Source organism: Pongo abelii, chromosome X (genome assembly GCF_028885655.2).
Source record: "Pongo abelii isolate AG06213 chromosome X, NHGRI_mPonAbe1-v2.0_pri, whole genome shotgun sequence".
NCBI lineage: Eukaryota > Metazoa > Chordata > Mammalia > Primates > Hominidae > Pongo > Pongo abelii.
Genome location: NC_072008.2, coordinates 109,146,601 through 109,165,967, shown reverse-complemented (window position 1 = coordinate 109,165,967; position 19,367 = coordinate 109,146,601). Strand labels below are relative to the sequence as shown.

The following is a 19,367-nucleotide window of genomic DNA, read 5'->3' as shown; positions in this document are numbered from 1 at the left end:
GATGGGTTTCCTGAATACAGCACACTGATGGGTCTTGAGTCTTTATCCAATTTTCCAGTCTGTGTCTTTTAATTGGAGCATTTAGTCCATTTACATTTAAAGTTAATATTGTTATGTGTGAATTTGATCCTGTCATTATGATGTTAGCTGGTTATTTTGCTCGTTAGTTGATGCAGTCTCTTCCTAGTCTCGATGGTCTTTACATTTCGGTATGATTTTGCAGTGGCTGGTACCGGTTGTGCCTTTCCATGTTCAGTGCTTCCTTCAGGAGCTCTTTTAGGGCAGGCCTGGTAGCGACAAAATCTCTCAGCATTTGCTTGTCTGTAAAGTATTTTATTTCTCCTTCACTTATGAAGCTTAGTTTGGCTGGATATGAAATTCTGGGTTGAAAATTCTTTTCTTTAAGAATGTTGAATATTGGCCCCCACTCTCTTCTGGCTTGTAGGGTTTCTGCCGAGAGATCCGCTGTTAGTCTGATGGGCTTCCCTTTGATGGTAACCCGACCTTTCTCTCTGGCTGCCCTTAACATTTTTTCCTTCATTTCAACTTTGGTGAATCTGACAATTATGTGTCTTGGAGTTGCTCTTCTCGAGGAGTATCTTTGTGGCGTTCTCTGTATTTCCTGAATCTGAATGTTGGCCTGCCTTGCTAGATTGGGGAAGTTCTCCTGGATAATATCCTGCAGAGTGTTTTCCAACTTGTTTCCATTCTCCCCGTCACTTTCAGGTATACCAATCAGATGTAGATTTGGTCTTTTCACATAGTCCCACATTTCTTGGAGGCTTTGCTCGTTTCTTTTTATTCTTTTTTCTCTAAACTTCCCTTCTCGCTTCATTTCATTCATTTCATCTTCCAGGGCTGATACCCTTTCTTCCATTTGATCGCATCGGCTCCTGAGGCTTCTGCATTCTTCATGTAGTTCTCGAGCCTTGGTTTTCAGCTCCATCAGCTCCTTTAAGCACTTCTCTGTATTGGTTATTCTAGTTATACATTCTTCTAAATTTTTTTCAAAGTTTTCAACTTCTTTGCCTTTGATTTGAATATCCTCCCGTAGCTCGGAGTAATTTGATCGTCTGAAGCCTTCTTCTCTCAGCTCGTCAATGTCATTCTCCATCCAGCTTTGTTCCGTTGCTGGTGAGGAACTGCGTTCCTTTGGAGGAGGAGAGGTACTCTGCTTTTCAGAGTTTCCAGTTTTTCTGCTCTGTTTTTTCCCCATCTTTGTGGTTTTATCTACTTTTGGTCTTTGATGATGGTGATGTACAGATGGGTTTCTGGTGTGGATGTCCTTTCTGTTAGTTTTCCTTGTAAGAGACAGGACCCTCAGCTGCAGGTCTGTTGGAGTACCTGGCCGGCCGTGTGAGGTGTCAGTCTGCCCCTGCTGGGTGGTGCCTCCCAGTTAGGCTGCTCGGGGGTCAGGGGTCAGGGACCCACTTGAGGAGGCAGTCTGCCCGTTCTCAGATCTCCAGCTGCGTGCTGGGAGAACCACTGCTCTCCTCAAAGCTGTCAGACAGGGACATTTAAGTCTGCAGAGGTTACTGCTGTCTTTTTGTTTGTCTGTGCCCTGCCCCCAGAGGTGGAGCCTACAGAGGCAGGCAGGCCTCCTTGAGCTGTGGTGGGCTCCACCCAGTTCAAGCTTCCTGGCTGCTTTGTTTACCTAAGCGAGCCTGGGCAATGGCGGGCGCCCCTCCCCCAGCCTCGCTGCCGACTTGCTGTTTGATCTCAGACTGCTGTGCTAGCAATCAGCGAGACTCCGTGGGCGTAGGACCCTCTGAACCAGGTGCGGGCTATACTCTCCTGGGGCACCGTTTCCTAAGCCCGTCGGAAAAGCACAGTATTCGGGTGGGAGTGGCCCGATTTTCCAGGTGCCGTCTGTCACCCCTGGAAAGGGAACTCCCTGACCCCTTGCGCTTCCCGAGTGAGGCAATGCCTCGCCCCTGCTTCGGCTGGCGCACGGTGCACTCACCCACTGACCTGCGCCCACTGTCTGGCATTCCCTAGTGAGATGAACCCGGTACCTCAGATGGAAATGCAGAAATCACCCGTCTTCTGCGTCGCTCACGCTGGGAGCTGTAGACCGGAGCTGTTCCTATTCGGCCATCTTGGCTCCTCCCTCCCCAATCTTCCTTTTCTACGGACCCATCTGACCCCTCTCTTCCCCAGACTGCTCCTCGCCAGGCCAAGCCAGGTCCCAATTCTTCTTCAGCCTCTGCTCCCTGACCCTATAATCCTTTTATCATCTCCCCTCCTCACACCTGGTCTGGCTTACAGTTTCATTCTGCGCTAGCCCTCCCCTACCTGCCCAACAATTTCCTCTTAAAAAGGTGGCTGGAGCTAAAGGCACAGTCAAGGTTAATGCTCCTTTTTCTTTATCCAACCTCTCCCAAATCAGTTAGCATTTAGGCTCTTTTCATCAAATATAAAAACCCAGCCCAGTTCATGGCTCGTCTGGCAGCAACCCTGAGATGCTTTAGAGCCCTAGACCCTAAAAGGTCAAAAGGCCGTCTTATTCTCAATATACATTTTATTACCCAATCTGCTCCCAACATTAAATAAAACTCCAAAAATTAAATTCCAGACCTCAAACCCCACAACAGGACTTAATTAACCTTGCCTTCAAGGTATACAATAATACAGTAGAGGCAGCCAAGTAGCAACATATTTCTGAGTTGCAATTCCTTGCCTCCACTGTGGGAGAAACCCCAGCCACATCTCCAGCACACAAGAACTTCCAAACGTCTAAACCGCAGCAGCCAGGCATTCCTCCAGGACCACCACCCCCAGGAACTTGCTTCAAGTGCCAGAAATCTGGCCACTGGGCCAAGGAATGCCCACAGCCTAGGATTCCTCCTAAGCCGTGTCCCATCTGTACAGGACCCCACTGGAAATCAGACTGTCCAACTCACCCAGCAGCCACTCCCAGAGCCCCTGGAACTCTGGCCCAAGGCTCTCTGACTGACTCCTTCCCAGATCTTCTTGACTTAGTGGCTAAAGACTGACGCTGCCCAATCACCTCGGAAGCCTACAGGACCATCACAGACGCTTTAGGTAACTCTCACAGTGGAGGGTAAGTCCGTACCCTTCTTAATCAATACGGGGGCTACCCACTCCACATTACCTTCTTTTCAAGGGCCTGTTTCCTCTGCCTCCATAACTGTTGTGGGTATTGATGGCCAGGCTTCGAAACCTCTTAAAACTCCCCAACTCTGGTGCCAACTTAGATAATACTCTTTTAAGCACTCCTTTTTATTTATCCCCACCTGCCCAGCTCCCTTATTAGGTCAAAACATTTTAACTAAATTATCTGCTTCCCTGACTATTCCTAGGCTACAGCCACACCTCATTACCACCTTTTCCCCCAGTTCAAAGCCTCCTTCACATCCTCCTTGTATCTCCCCACCTTAATCCACAAGTATAGGTCACCTCTACTCCCTTCTTGGCGATGGATGATGCACCCCTTATCATCCCATTAAAATCTAATCACCCTTATCCCGCTCAATGCCAATATCCCATCCCACAGCACACTTTAAAAGGATTAAAGCCTGTTATCATTTGCCTGTTACAGCATGGCCTTTTAAAGCCTATAAACTCTCCTTACAATTCCCCCATTTTACCTGTCCTAAAACCAGACAAGCCTCACAGGTTAGTTCAGTATCTGCACCTTATCAGCCAAATTGTTTTGCCTATCCACCCCGTGGTGCCAAACCCATATACTCTCCTATCCTCAATACCTCCCTCCACAACCCATTATTCTGTTCTGGATCTCAAACATGCTTTCTTTATTATTCCTTTGCACCCTTCATCCCAGCCACTCTTCGCTTTCACTTGGACTGACCCTGACACCCTTCAGCCTCAGCAACTTACCTGGGTGTACTGCCACAAGGCTTCACAGATGGCCCCCATTACTTCAGTCAAGCCCAAATTTCTTCCTCATCTGTTACCTATCTTGGCATAATTCTCAGGAAAACACACATGCTCTCCCTGCTGATCGTGTCTGGCTAATCTCCCAAACCCCAATCCCTTCTACAAAACAACAACTCCTTTCCTTCCTAGGCATGGTTAGGTACTTCTGCCTTTGGATACCTAGTTTTACCACCCTGACTAAACCATTATATAAACTCACAAAAGCAAACCTAGCTGACCCCACAGATCCTAAATCCTTTCACCACTCCTTTCCGTTCCTTAAAAACAGCCCTAGAAACTGCCCCCACACTTGCTCTCCGTGACTCATCCCAACCCTTTTCATTACACACAGCCAAAGTGCAGGGCTGTGCAGTCGGAATTCTTACATACAGACCGGGACCGTGCCCTGTAGCCTTTTTATCCAAACAACTTGACCTTACTGTTTTAGCCTAGCCCTCATGTCTGCGTGCAGCAGCTGCCGCTGCCTTAATACTTTTAGAGGCCCTCAAAATCACAAACTATGCTCAACTCACTCTCTACAGTTCTCAAAACTTCCCAAATCTATTTTCTTCCTCACACCTGACGCATATACTTTCTGCCCCCCCACCACCACCTCTCAGCAAGTCAAACTCATTGCCTTAACTCGAGCCCTCGCTCTTGCAAAAGGACTATGCATCAATATTTATACTGACTCTAAATATGCCTTCCATATCCTGCACCACCATGCTGTTATATGGAGAAAAAAACTTTCTTCACTATGCAAGGGTCCTCCATTATTAATGCCTCTTTAATAAAAGCTTTTCTCAAAGCGGCTTTACTTCCAAAGGAAGCTAGAGTCATTCACTGCAAGGGCCATCAAAAGGCATCAGATCCCATCGCTCAGGACAACGCTTATGCTGATAAGGTAGCTAAAAAAACAGCCATCAAAAGGCATCAGATCCATTGCTCAGGACAATACTTATGCTGATAAGATAGCTAAGAAAGCAACTAGCGTTCCAACTTCTATCCCTCATGGCAGTTTTTTTCCTTCTCATCTGGCCACTCCCACCTACTCCCCCACTAAAACTTCCACCTATCAGTCTCTTCCCACACAAGGCAAATGGTTCTTAGACCAAGGAAAATATCTCCTTCCAGCCTCACAGGCCGATTCTATTCTGTCGTCATTTCATAACCTCTTCCTTGTAGGTTACAAGCTGCTAGCCCGCCTCTTAGAACCTCTCATTTCCTTTCCATCGTGAAAATCTATCCTCAAAGAAATCACTTCTCAGTGTTTCATCTGCTATTCTACTACTCCTCAGGAATTTCTCAGGCCCCCTCCCTTCCCTACACATCAAGCTCGGGGATTTGCCCCTGCCCAGGACTGGCAAATTGACTTTACTCACATGCCTCAAGTCAGGAAACTAAAATACCTCTTGGTCTAGGTAGACACTTTCACTGGATGGGTACAGGCCTTTCCCACAGGGTCTGAGAAGGCCACTGTGGTCATTTCTTCCCTTCTATCAGACATAATTCCTCGGTTTGGCCTTCCCACCTCTATACAGTCCGATAACGGACTGGCCTTTATTAGTCAAATCACCCAAGCAGTTTTTCAGGCTCTTGGTATTCAGTGAAACCTTTATATCCCTTACCATTCTCAATCTTCAGGAAAGGTAGAACAGACGAGTGGTCTTTTAAAAACACACCTCACCAAGCTCAGCCACCAACTTAAAAAGGACTGGACAATACTTTTACCACTTTCCCTTCTCAGAATTCGGGCCTGTCCTCAGAATGCTACAGGGTACAGCCCATTTGAGCTCCTGTATGGATGCTCCTTTTTACTAGGCCCCAGTCTCATTCCAGACACCAGACCAACTTGGACTGTGCCCCAAAAAACTTGTCATCCCTACTATTTTCTGTCTAGTCATAATCCTATTCACCATTCTCAACTACTCATAAATGCCCTGCTCTTTACACTGCCGGTTTACACTGTTTCTCCAAGCCATCACAGCTGATATCTCCTGGTGCTATCCCCAAACTGCCACTCTTAACTCTTAAAGTAAATAAATAATCTTTGCTGGCAGGGCTATGCTGAACCTCCTTAGGCACTCTCTAATTGGATGTCCTGGGTCTTCCCAATTCTTAGTCCTTTAATACTTGTTTTTCTCCTTCTCTTATTCCGTTTAGTTTTTCAATTCATACAAAACCGTATCCAGGCCATCACCAATAATTCTATACAACAAATGTTTCTTCTAACAACCCCACAATATCACCCCTTACCACAAAATCTTCCTTCAGTTTAATCTCTCCCACTCTAGGTTCCCACGCTGCCCCTAATCCCGCTCAAAGCAGGCCTTAGAAACATCGCCCATTATCTCTCCATACCACCCCCCAAAATTTTCACCGCCCCAACACTTTACCACTATTTTGTTTTATTTTTCTTATTAATATAGGAAGACAGGAATGCCAGGCCTGAGTCCAAACTAAGCCATCATATACCCTGTGACCTGGACGTATACATCCAGATGGCCTGAAGTAACTGAAGAATCACAAAAGAAGTGAAAATGGCCTGTTCCTGCCTTAACTGATGACATTACCTTGTGAAATGCCTTCTCCTGGCTCATCCTGGCTCAAAAGCTCCCCCATTGAGCACCTTGTGACCCCTGCCCCTGCCCGCCAGAGAACAACCCCCTTTGACTGTAATTTTCCTTTACCTACCTAAATCCTATAAAACGGCCCCAACCCTATCTCCCTTCACTGACTCTCTTTTCGGACTCAGCCCGCCTGCACCCAGGTGAAATGAAAAGCATTATTGCTCACACAAAGCCTGTTTGGTGGTTTCTTCACACGGACGCAAGTGAAAGGTTAAAAATTGGTTCTTGAGGGTAGAGGGATGGTAGATATTACAATGGTTTGTGGTATTACAAAGACCATAGTATATAAATAGTTAGACTTCATCTGTGGTATTAAAATTTCATGTTCTGGGCAGAAAGGGTATATAAGAAAAAACATGTCCAAAAGGGCCTCCATCAAGAAGATGATTAAAGAAGGTTGAGAAGCACTGCATATACCCAGTGACCTCTTATGTAGATGATAGGCTATGAGGGCTTAGGGACTGGTCATTTTACAATCTCCCATGGGTACTCACTCAACAAACCTTCTTAGTGATGACGATTGAAATGAAATACGCAGCCTGGGGTCAAGAATCCTGGGAATGGGGACCATATGAATTGACTGGCTTTTAAGGTGGGAAGCACAAAGGGACTCAGTCAGGAAAACAGGTTTTTCCTCTGGAACAGATAACATGAAGGTAGGAAATCAATGTTGACAAAACTAATACAAGTAAGAAGTACCATAAGCTGCATCTCCTTTAATCTTATCATTTATCCAAGTAATCTATTATTAAATATACTTTAGATCAGGCTATAGGAAATTAGGAGAGGTTCAATAAATCAGAGAAACTGCTTTGTTAATGCCTGCTCAGTAACAGATTCTGGAATTTCACTAAAGCTTTTCCTGTTGAGCCCTGAAGCCACCAGGAATCTGAGTTCTCTAATCTCTCTGAGCACTCACATGTAAAGCTGCTAAGGGTACTCCTTAATTTATTTATATAATAAGCTATATTTTAAATTATAATATTGAAAATTTTAAAACATTGTATATGACAAAAGAAATCATTAAAGTTGTCTGTGTAGGCTATAGCAAACACTTGCAAATTATATGGGGCTGATGCTCACAATATATGAAGCATTCTTAGTAACCAATATGGAGAGAGGCTCTAATGATGACATTGGTAGATAGCCTCTAAGACTTCCCCAGTGATTGTCACCTCCAGATAGTCACTTCCTTGTGCAATCTGTCCCATCTTTGGGCTGGAGTTAGTGACTTGCTACTAGTAGACAGAATATGTGAGAGGAGATGGATGTCATTTTTGACATTAAATGACTAACAGGCTGTGTCTTGCTTGTTGGGTACATTCTTATTCTTGCACTAAGGAGAGCCAGCTGCCATGTCATGGGCTACCCACATGGCAAGTAATCTATGTCCCTGGCTAAGAAGCAATCGGGCTCTGAGGCCTGCCAACAGCCATATGAATGAGCTTGGAATTGAATCATCCCTCAGTTGAGACTTGAGATGCCTGCAGCCCCTACCTAGACCTTGACTGCAGCCTTGTGAGGGGCCCTGAGCTAGAATCTTATCCATGCCATTATTCCTAACCCAAATAAATGGTGTGAATTAATGTATATTTGTTATAAGCAGTGAAATTGTGGGGAAATTTGTTATGTAAGAATAGATAAATAATACAGATATATACAGATAATTCATGTAAAAAGCAATACACATGCCCAAGAAATATTTGAAAACATTCACTAATGAAATGCAAATTAAAACTTATACAGAAGCTATTTTTGATGAAAAGGGGCAAGTTGCAAAGCCACATGAATAGTTAGAAGCCCCATAGAAGGGCAGGACTCCTGACCTCAGATCAGAGAGCCATGGGACTCACCTTTCCTGAATGCTGGTACTTTTTCATCTCATGTATTTTCTGGGGGGTAGGGAATATGATTGCTACACTGTTTTGTAGCTGAAGAAACAATGTATGGGGAGGTTAAGTAACCTGGCTGAGGGTCATCCTGCTACTAAGTGGAAAAGTAGAGACTGGTATCCTATATGTCCTTGTGCAGACTGTGTGACTCTCAGCTGCACATCACACCATAACCAAGTAAATCTTGCTTTCCTACTGATCCAAGATGGAAATCCATGAATTACCAGCACATATTTCACACATCATGCATCCATACATACATACATACATACAGTCATACAGGTAACAGGCATTAAGGACAAACTGTACACCATCCCTTTGGTTAAGTTTTAGACTTCTCCAGAATGGAAGCTATCTTACAACTTTAACTTTTAGATAATGACAGCATTGCAATATAATCCTTGTCTGTACACAAGCAGATGAATTCTGCCTTGGAAAACAAAAATGTTGTCTCCATTTGAACTTTCATTTCAGTACCCTTGATCTATATAAAGCATCAAAGATGTGGTTGTTGACTTTGACAAGGTTCATTTCAGTAGAGGGGTAGGGGAACAAAGTACCATTAGAGTGGAGTGACAACTGAGTTGGGGGAAGATGTAGAGGGATATGAGTTGAGAATTGATAATTTTTGTAGAACTTTGGTTACAAGGAAGAGAATATATATAAAGAGGATAGTAACTAGAGATGTAGAGCGAGGTTCAGGGCATTAAATTATGTGTTACAACCATCAATTGTAAGAGACTTTATCAGGCTGAAATATTAATAGGAATGAACCATTTTTGTTAGATCTGACATCTGAATTTACTGCACCACCCTTTCCACACTTTATTTGCTTGATCCGTTCTGGAGACTCTGATAACATGAAGGCTGTGCTATAGAACATTGTGCTTTCAAATGAAGCACACATTTTCCCCTACATCCCATACTTTGGCTTCACTGAAAGGAATTTTGTGAGTAGGTTTACTGAATGATAACAATAATTTTTCATGATCACTTCAATAACCTCAATCTTATCTGTCTTTATTTCTTTCTGAAGGGATTTCCAAGTACGCAAATCAATAATCTGAAATTATAATGTGTCATATTTGTCTGGTTAAATGTATCATCTACAAACCCTGTCTAATATACTACAATTAGATGATATGATAGTGTTGAAATGTTATGATAGTGATAGGGCACTCTTTTGTGGGTTCCTGACTCTTAAGTCAAAATACTTATACTGCATCACAGAAATCATAATGCCAGATTTTCTTTTGGAATGAATCCATTCAGTAAATAACCCAATCTATATAATAAATATACATATATGTATACTTACAGAAGTAAACGTGTAAATTAATAAAGAAATAGGTGTGAGGAGACAAACTGTCTTTATCAAATAATTCCAAATAGTACACATAGATCCCCTCCCTCTATGAGGTGAAGCTTAATTCCACCTCCCATCACCTGATGACAGGACAGACTTAGTAACTCACTTCTATAGAATAAAAGTAGGCAAATGGAAAACAGTTGCTGTACACTAGAGAAACTTGGCAAATACTGCCTTAACCAAGTGATTAAGGTTAATATCACCAGTGAGGTGAGATGGATATCATGTACTACCAGATATGAAGTGACAAGAAGGGCACTTCAATGCTGGTATTTTTTCTCAGAACGCATTACCTCAGTATAATCAGAAAAAAAAAATTTGACTAAGTCTATACCCCTCATCACTGTCAGAATCATGAAAACAGTTTAGCAGTTCTTCAAATGGAAAAACAGGGAGTTACCATATGGCCCAGTAATTCCTTTCCTACCCAAGATGAATCTCTACATAAAAATGTGTACACAAATGTATGTAGAATCATTATTCATAATAGCCAAAAGGTGGAAATAACTGGAGTGTTCATCAATAGGTGAATAAATAAACAAAATGGACCAGGCACGGTGGCTCACGCCTGTAATCTCAACACTTTGGGAGGCTGAGGCGGGTGGATCACAAGGTCAGGAGTTCAAGACCAGCCTGGCCAACATGGTGAAACCCCGTCACTACTAAAAAACCACAAAAAAATTAGCCCTGTGTGATAGTACACACCTGTGGTCCCAGCTACTCGGGAGAATGAGGCAGGAGAATCGCTTGTACCTGGGAGGCAGAGGTTGCAGTACGCTGAGATTGTACCACTGCACTCCAGCCTGGGCGATAGAGCAATACTCCATCTCAAAAATAAATAAATAAATAAATAAACAAACAAAATGTGGTGTATCTATGCAATAGAATATTTTTAAGCTATTAGTTGGAATGGAATTCTGACCCATGCTACATTATGGAGGAACCTTGAACACATTATAATAAGTAAAAGATGCCAGACACAAAATACCAAATATTAATTGATTCAATTTATATAAAATCTCCAGAACTGGCAAATGCATAGACAGAAAATATATCTCTGATTGCATAGGGCTGGGTGTGTGTGCAGGGATTAACTACATTCAAGCATAATGGGATTCTTGGGGATGATGAAAACATATAAAAACCCAATTATGGTGATGGTTGTACAACTCTATACATTTGGTAAAAATAATCTAAATATCCTTAAAATGTGTGATGCTATGATTTGTAAGCTATAGTCTGATGAAGGTGTTTAAAATATGATATTGGGTAGGAGGCAGAGCAAGGTAGCTAAATAGAAGCCTCCACCAATTGTCCTCCCTGTGGGAACACCAAATTTGACAACTATCTACACGAGAAAGCACCTTCATAAGAACCAAAAATCAGGTGAGTGATCACATTACCTGGTTTTAACATCATATCACTGAAAGAGGTATTGAAGAGGGAAAGAAAGACGGTCTTGAATTGCTGATGCCACCCCTCCTCCACTCCCTGGCAGCAGCTGTGAAGCCTGGAGAATCTGTGTGCTTGGGGGAGGGAGAGCATAGTGATTGTGGGACTTTTCACTGGAACCCAGTGCTACACTGTCAGAGCAGAAAGCCCAAACAGAGAGCCAAATCATGAGTGAACTCCCATTCACAATTGCTTCAAAGAGAATAAAATATCTAGGAATCCAACTTACAAGGGACGTGAAGGACCTCTTCAAGGAGAACTACAAACCACTGCTCAAGGAAATAAAAGAGGATACAAACAAATGGAAGAACATTCCATGCTCATGGGTAGGAAGAATCAATATCGTGAAAATGGCCATACTGCCCAAGGTAATTTATAGATTCAATGCCATCCCCATCAAGCTACCAATGACTTTCTTCACAGAATTGGAAAAAACTACTTTAAAGTTCATATGGAACCAAAAAAGAGCCCGCATCGCCAAGTCAATCCTAAGCCAAAAGAACAAAGCTGGAGGCATCACACTACCTGACTTCAAACTATACTACAAGGCTACAGTAAACAAAACAGCATAGTACTGGTACCAAAACAGAGATATAGATCAATGGAACAGAACAGAGCCCTCAGAAATAACGCCGTATATCTACAACTACCTGATCTTTGACAAACCTGAGAAAAACAAGAAATGGGGAAAGGATTCCCTATTTAATAAATGGTGCTGGGAAAACTGGCTAGCCATATGTAGAAAGCTGAAACTGGATCCCTTCCTTACACCTTATACAAAAATCAATTCAAGATGGATTAAAGACTTACATGTTAGACCTAAAACCATAAAAACCCTAGAAGAAAACCTAGGCAATACCATTCAGGACATAGGCATGGGCAAGGACTTCATGTCTAAAACACCAAAAGCAATGGCAACAAAAGCCAAAATTGACAAATGGGATCTAATTAACCTAAAGAGCTTCTGCACAGCAAAAGAAACTACCATCAGAGTGAACAGGCAACCTACAAAATGGGAGAACATTTTCTCAACCTACTCATCTGACAAAGGGCTAATATCCAGAATCTACAATGAACTCCAACAAATTTACAAGAAAAACACAAACAACCCCATCAAAAAGTGGACAAAGGACATGAACAGACACTTCTCAAAAGAAGACATTTATGCAGCCAAAAAACACATGAAAAAATGCTCATCATCACTGGCCATCAGAGAAATGCAAATCAAAACCACAATGAGATACCATCTCACACCAGTTAGAATGGCGATCATTAAAAAGTCAGGAAACAACAGGTGCTGGAGAGGATGTGGAGAAACAGGAACACTTTTACACTGTTGGTGGGACTGTAAACTAGTTCAACCATTGTGGAAGTCAGTGTGGCGATTCCTCAGGATTCTAGAACTAGAAATACCATTTGACCCAGCCATCCCATTACTGGGTATATACCCAAAGGACTATAAATCATGCTGCTATAAAGACACATGCACACGTATGTTTATTGTGGCATTATTCACAATAGCAAAGACTTGGAACCAACCCAAATGTCCAACAATGATAGACTGGATTAAGAGAATGTGGCACATATACACCATGGAATACTATGCAGCCATAAAAAAGGATGAGTTCATGTCCTTTGTAGGAACATGGATGAAATTGGAAATCATCATTCTCAGTAAACTATCGCAAGAACAAAAAACCAAACACCGCATATTCTCACTCATAGGTGGGAATTGAACAATGAGAACACATGGACACAGGAAGGGGAACATCACACTCTGGGGACTGTTGTGGGGTGGGGGAAGGGGGGAGGGATAGCTTTAGGAGATATACCTAATGCTAAATGACGAGTTAATGGGTGCAGCACACCAGCATGGCACACGTATACATATGTAACTAACCTGCACACTGTGCACATGTACCCTAAAACTTAAAGTATAATAATAATAAAATAAAAAAATGTATATGATAACATGAAGATGAAAGAAGATAATTCATAAAAACTCTTATTATACTATTGGCACAAAGTATGTGCTTGAACAAAATAAATCATTATTGTTTATTGCCAAAAAAAAAAAAAAAAAAAGAACTCAACCAATGCTCATGGAGGGAGCATTTAGACCAGCCCTAGCTAGAAGGGAATTACCCATCCCATCAGTCAGAACATGAATTTCAGCCAAGCCTTGCCACTGTGGGCTAAAGTGCTTGGGGGTCCAAAAGAAACTTAAAAGGCAATCTAGACCTGGAGGACTCAGGGGACATGTGACCCAGTGAGACACCAGCCAGGTGTGCTTGTGCCACCCCTCCTCCAACCCCAGGCAGTGTAGCTCTCAGCTCTGAAAGAATCCTTTCTGCTTGAGGAAAGGAGAGAAAAGAGTACAGGGGACTTTGTCTTGAAACTTGGATACCAGCTCAGCCACAGGAAAGGACACTGGGCAGAGTACTGTGGCACCCATTCCAGGCCCTAGCTCCTGAACATTTCTAGACACACCCTGGTCCAGAAGGGAACTTTCTGCCTTGAATGGATGCACTCAGTCCAGGAAGGATTCATCACCTGCTGACTAAAGAGTCCTTGGGCCCTGAATAATCAGCAACAGTAGCCTAGTACACACTGGGGGCCTTGGGTGAGACTCTTGAGATGTGCTGACATCAGGTGTGACCCAGCACTTCCCTGCTGTAGTGGCCATGAGGAGAGACTCCTTCTGTTTGAGAAAAGCAGAGGGAAAAGTAAAGGGGACTTTGCCTTGCAGCTTAGGTACCAGCTCTGCCACAGCAGGGCAGAGCACCAGATAGGCTCTTGAGGTCCCAGATTCCTGGCCTTGGCTTTGATGGCATTTCTGGACCTGCCCTGAACCAAAGGGGAGCTCACTGACCTGAAGGGTAAGTCCCAAGCCTGGCAGCATGCAGCACAAGCTGACAGACGAGCCCTTGGGCCTTAACTGAACAATGTCGGTAGCCTGGCAATATCACCTGTGGGTCTGTGGTGGTGGTGGCCACGGGGAGAGAGTCCTCTGCCTGTGGAAAGGGGAGTGAAGAATGGGATGAATTTTGTCTTGTTGCTTGGGTGCCAGTTCAGCCACAATAGAATGGAGCATCGCATAGATTTCTAAGGTTTCTGACTCCAGGCTCTGGCTCCTGGATGGCATTTCTTGACCTGCTCGGGATCAGGGGAACTCCCTGCTATGAAGGGAAGGACATACACCTAGCTGGCTTCACTGTATGCTGACTGTAGTGCCTTAGGAAATTGAGTGAACATAGGCAGTAGCCAGGTAGTGGTTTGGGTGAGACCCAGTGCTATGCTGGCTTCATATCTGACTCAGCACAGTCCTAGTGGTGGAGGCCACCAGAATGCTTGTGTTATTTCTCCACCAGCTCCATGGACTCAGCACAGAGAGAGAGAGACTCTATTTGTTTAGGAGAAAGTAAGGGAAGGAAACAAGAGTCTCTGCCTGGTAATCTAGAGAATTCTTCTGGATCTTATTCAAGAACACCAAAGCAGTACCTCTAAGAGTCTGCAAGAATCACAGTATTACTTGGCTTGGGGTGACTCCCAATGCAGATATGGCTGCAGTGACCAAAAACTTAGATCACAACATTCAAGGCTCTTCAAATACCTGGAAAGCCTTCCCAAGAAAGATGGGCACAAAGAAGCGCATATTGCAAACATAAGAATAAAATAATAGGTTTCAATATTTTATTTGAAAGCCTCATGGTGGTAACCTTAAACCAAAAGTCATACAATGGATACACAAAAAAATAAAAGGCAAGAAATTAAAACATAACACAAAGGAAAATAACCTTCACTAAAAGGAAGACATGAAGGAAGGAAAGAAAGAAGAAAAGACCACAAAATAACCAGAAAACAAATAACAAAAAGGCAGAAGTCCTTACTTATCAATAATAACATTGAAGGTAAATGGACTAAATAGAAGATTAATAGAAATAGAAAGAAACTTAAACTCTTCAATCAAAGACATAGAATGGCTGAATAGATTTAAAAACAAGACCCAAGGATCGTTGTCTGCAAGAAATACACTTCACCTATAAAGACACACACAGGCTGAAAATAAAGGGATGGAAAAAGATATTCTATGCCAACAGAAACCAAAAAAGAGCAAGAATAGCAATACTTACATCCAACAAAATAGATTTCAAGATGAAAATTACAAAAAGAGACAAAGATGCTCATTATATAATTATATATAATTCAATTCAGCAAGGGGATATAACAACCATAAATATATATGCACTCAACACTGAAGTACCTAGATATATAAAGCAAATATTACTAGAGCTAAAGGAAGTGATAGACCCCAATACAATAATAGCTGGAGACTTCAACTCTCCTCTTTCAGCATTGAACAGATCACCCAGACAGAAAATCAACAAAGAAACACTGGACTTAATCTGCACTACAGACTAAATTGACCTAATTGATATTTACAGAACACTTCATCCAATGACTTTAGAATGTACAATCTTCTCCTCAGCACATGAATCTTTCTCAAGCAAAGATGATACATTAGGCCACAAAACAAGTCTTAAAACATTCAAAAAAATCCAAATAATATCAAGTATATTCTCTGATCACAATGGAATAAAACTAGAAATCAATGGCAAGAGGAATTTTGGAAACTACAAATACATGAAAATTAAATAATATGTTCCCAAATGAACAGTATGTCAAAAAAGAAATTAAGAAGGAAATTAAAAAATTTCTTGAAACAGATGATAATGGAAACACAGAATGTCAAAACATATGGAATACAGCAAAAGCAGTACTAAGAGGAAAGCTTACAATTAATAAGTGCCTACATCAAAAAAGAAGAAAAACATCAAATAACCTAATGATGCATCTTAAAGAACAAGAAAGTCAAGAGCAAACCAAATCTAAAATTAGTAGAAAAAAGAAATAACAGGCCAGGTGTAGTGGCTCACGCGTGTAATCTCAGAACTGTGGGAGGCTGAGGTGGGCGGATCACCTGAGCTCAGGAGTTTGAGACCAACCTGGGCAACATGGCGAAACCTTGTCCCTACAAACAAATGCAAAATTAGCTGGGCATGGTGGCACATGCCTGTAGTCCCAGCTAGTCAGGAGGCTGAGGCAGGAGGATCACTTGAGCCTGGGAGACGGAGGTTGTAGTGAGCTGAGATCGTGCCACTGCACTCCAGCCTGGGTGACAGAGAGACACCCTGTCTCAAAAAAAAAAAAAGAAAAGAAAGAAAGAAGGAAGGAAGGAAGGAAGAAAGAAAGGAAGCAAGCAAGCAAGCAAGCAAGCAATAATAAAGATCACATCAGAAACAAATGAAATTGAAATGAAGAAAACAATACAAAATGTCAATGAACAAAAGGTTGTTTTTTTTTAAAAAGATAAAACAAAATGGACAAACCTTGAGCCAGATTAAGAAAAAAGAGAGAAGACCCAAATAAATAAAATAAGAAACAAAAAATGAGACATTACAAATGATAGGGCAAAAATTCAAAGGATCACTAGAGGCTACTATGAGCAACTATATGCTAATAAATTGGAAAACCTAGAATAGATAAATACCTAGACACATACAACCTACCAAGAGTGAACCATGAAGAAATCCAAAACCTGAAACGACCAATAAGAAGTAACAAGCCATTTTGGAGAGTGCAAGCCACCATAAGCCTTGGCAGCTTCCACATGGTGTTAAGTCTGTGGGCACATGGAATACAAGAGTTAAGGAGGCTTGGAAGCTTCCCCCTAGATTTCAGAAAATGTATTAGAAAGCCTGAGTGCCCAGGCAGAAGCCTGCCACAGGGGCAGAGCCCCCAGTATAGAAACTCTACTAGGGCAGTGTGGAGGAGAAATATGGGGTTGGAGGCCCAACACAGAGTCCCCAGTGGGGCACTGCCTAGTGCAGCTGTGAAAAGGGGGCCACTGCCCTGCAGACCCCAGAATGGTAGAGCCATGGACAGCTCATATCCTGAGCCTGGAGAAGTCACAGGCAGTCAAGTCCAACCCATGAGATCAGCCACAGGGCTACAACTTGCAAAGCCTAATACACCAAGCATCTAAACAGAAAGTGATACGGTTGAGTGGAAAGAGACTGCTACCTTGGGAAACTGAGGCACTTTGTAACCCATGCCTCTGCCTGCTTGCATACTGCTAAAGGGCTACTACCTGCTTCTGACCTACCTCACTCATGAGGGCAAATCCCTCATGAATGTCTTGGTGCTGTCCTTGCAATAGTGAGTGAGTTTTCATGAGATTTGTTTGTTTAAAAGTGTGTGGTACCTCCCTCATCTCTTTCTTGCTCCAACTACTGCCGTGTGACATGCCTCCTTCCGCTCTGCCTTTCACCATGACTGTAAGCTTCCTGAGGCCCTCACCAGAAGCCAAGCAGATGTTGATGCCATGCTTGTACAGCCTGCAGAACTGTGAGCACCTTTTCTTTATAAATTACCCAGCCTTGGCCAGGTGCAGTGACTCACGCCTGTAATCCCAGCAATTGGGGAGACTAAGGCAGGCGGATCACGAGATCAGGAGATTTAGACCATCCTGGCTAACACGGTGAAAGCCCGTCTCTACTAAAAATACAAAAAATTAGCCGGGCATGGTGGCGGGCGCCTGTAGTTCCAGCTACTCCGGAGGCTGAGGCAGGAGAATGGCGTGAACCCGGGAGGCGGAGCTTTCAGTGAGCCGAGATCGCGCCACTGCACTCCAGCCTGGGTGACAGAGCGAGACTCCGTCTCAAAATAAATAAATAAATAAAATAAAATAAAACAAAAAATAAAAATAAATTACCCAGCCTCAGGTATGTCTTTATAGCAACACAAGTATGGCCTAATACACCCAGCATCTAAATAGAAAATGATATGGTTGAGTGGAAACAGACTGCTACCTTGGGAAACTGAGGCACCTTGTAACCCGTGCCTCTGCCTGCTTGCCTAGGGCTAAAGGGCTACTACTACCTGCTCCTGACCTACCTCACTCATAGAGAGGAAAGGGCAAGGCAACACTTGTGTGCTTGCAGTCTTAGTTCTTCTCACAAGTAGAAAGCAGAAGTTTTACTTTCTCCGTTTCTCTTCACTGTGTCAGAGTGGTATGTTTCTGAACTTGTTTTGAGACTGCCTGATCCCTAAGGGAGTGATTTTTTCCACTTAGTCATTTGAGGTGTCCATCTGAGGTGACGTGGAGTTTCTGCTTCATGTAAGAACTCCTCTTCTTCGCTGAGGGACTGGACCCAGAGCCACAGGAGATAGGAGTAAAGACCAAGTTCTCAAAGACAAGCACAGGATTAGGACCCCAGTCTGAACATCAAACTCTCCTGACTTAGTAAAATGGTTTTCACAGATTTCTCACATGATGTTTACCCCCAGCAGAGTTCCTCTTAGAGAGACTGTGAGGAAACAGGCATTGTCATGCATTGCTAGAAGTAATTTCAAATGGTACATCCCCTGTGGAAGGAATTTGATGCTATTTAATAGAATGACATAGGCATTAATTCTTGGAACCAGCAATCTCTTTCCTAAGAATCTATTCCAAAGATATAATGCAAATAGACAAAACAGGCATAAACACAAGGCTATTCCTGGCAGAACAATTCATAACAGCAGAAGATTAGATATAAGACAGATGTCCACCAATAGAAGGCTGATTGAGTAATCTAAGGTACTTCCTAGAGTACCATGCATGTATAAAAGGCAACGAAGATCCCTTCTCTACACTGCTATGGATTGACCTCCAGGACATATTATAAATGAAAAATGCAGTGCAAAAAAATGGAGAGAGCTGTAGTTGTTCAATATGGTGGTCACTAGCTACATGTAGCCATTTAATTTTAATAAACAAATTCAAATAAAATTATAAACTCATACCTCATTCATACTCACCATGTTTCAGGCGCTCAACAGCCTCAGGTAAACTAGTGGCTACTGTGTTGGACAGTGCAGATACAGACAATTTTCATCAATGCAGAAATTTCCATTGGATAGTGGTGGTGTAGAATATGCCACCTTCTACTTGTGTCAGGGAGGAAATAAATACACACATCACATTTGCTTATATTTTTTAAAACTGGAAGATTAAAACAAAAACTGATAAAAATGATTATCTATAAGGGCACAGAGGAGCAATTCAGGATGGAAGCCAAG

General features: G+C 42.7%; 1 long non-coding RNA gene across 6 annotated transcripts in view; it reads right to left on the bottom strand.

Annotated features, from left to right (window-relative positions):
• Positions 1-19,367, bottom strand: part of LOC100937966 (uncharacterized) — a 123,119-nt gene that overhangs the window by 89,431 nt on the left and 14,321 nt on the right. For 5 of the 6 annotated variants that reach the window (XR_010139016.1, XR_010139015.1, XR_010139012.1 and 2 more), the window contains exon 3: positions 18,201-19,232. The exons of the other annotated variant lie outside the window; for it this stretch is intronic. This is a non-coding gene — a long non-coding RNA (uncharacterized LOC100937966). The remainder of the gene's footprint in view (positions 1-18,200; positions 19,233-19,367) is intronic. 6 annotated transcript variants of the gene reach the window in all.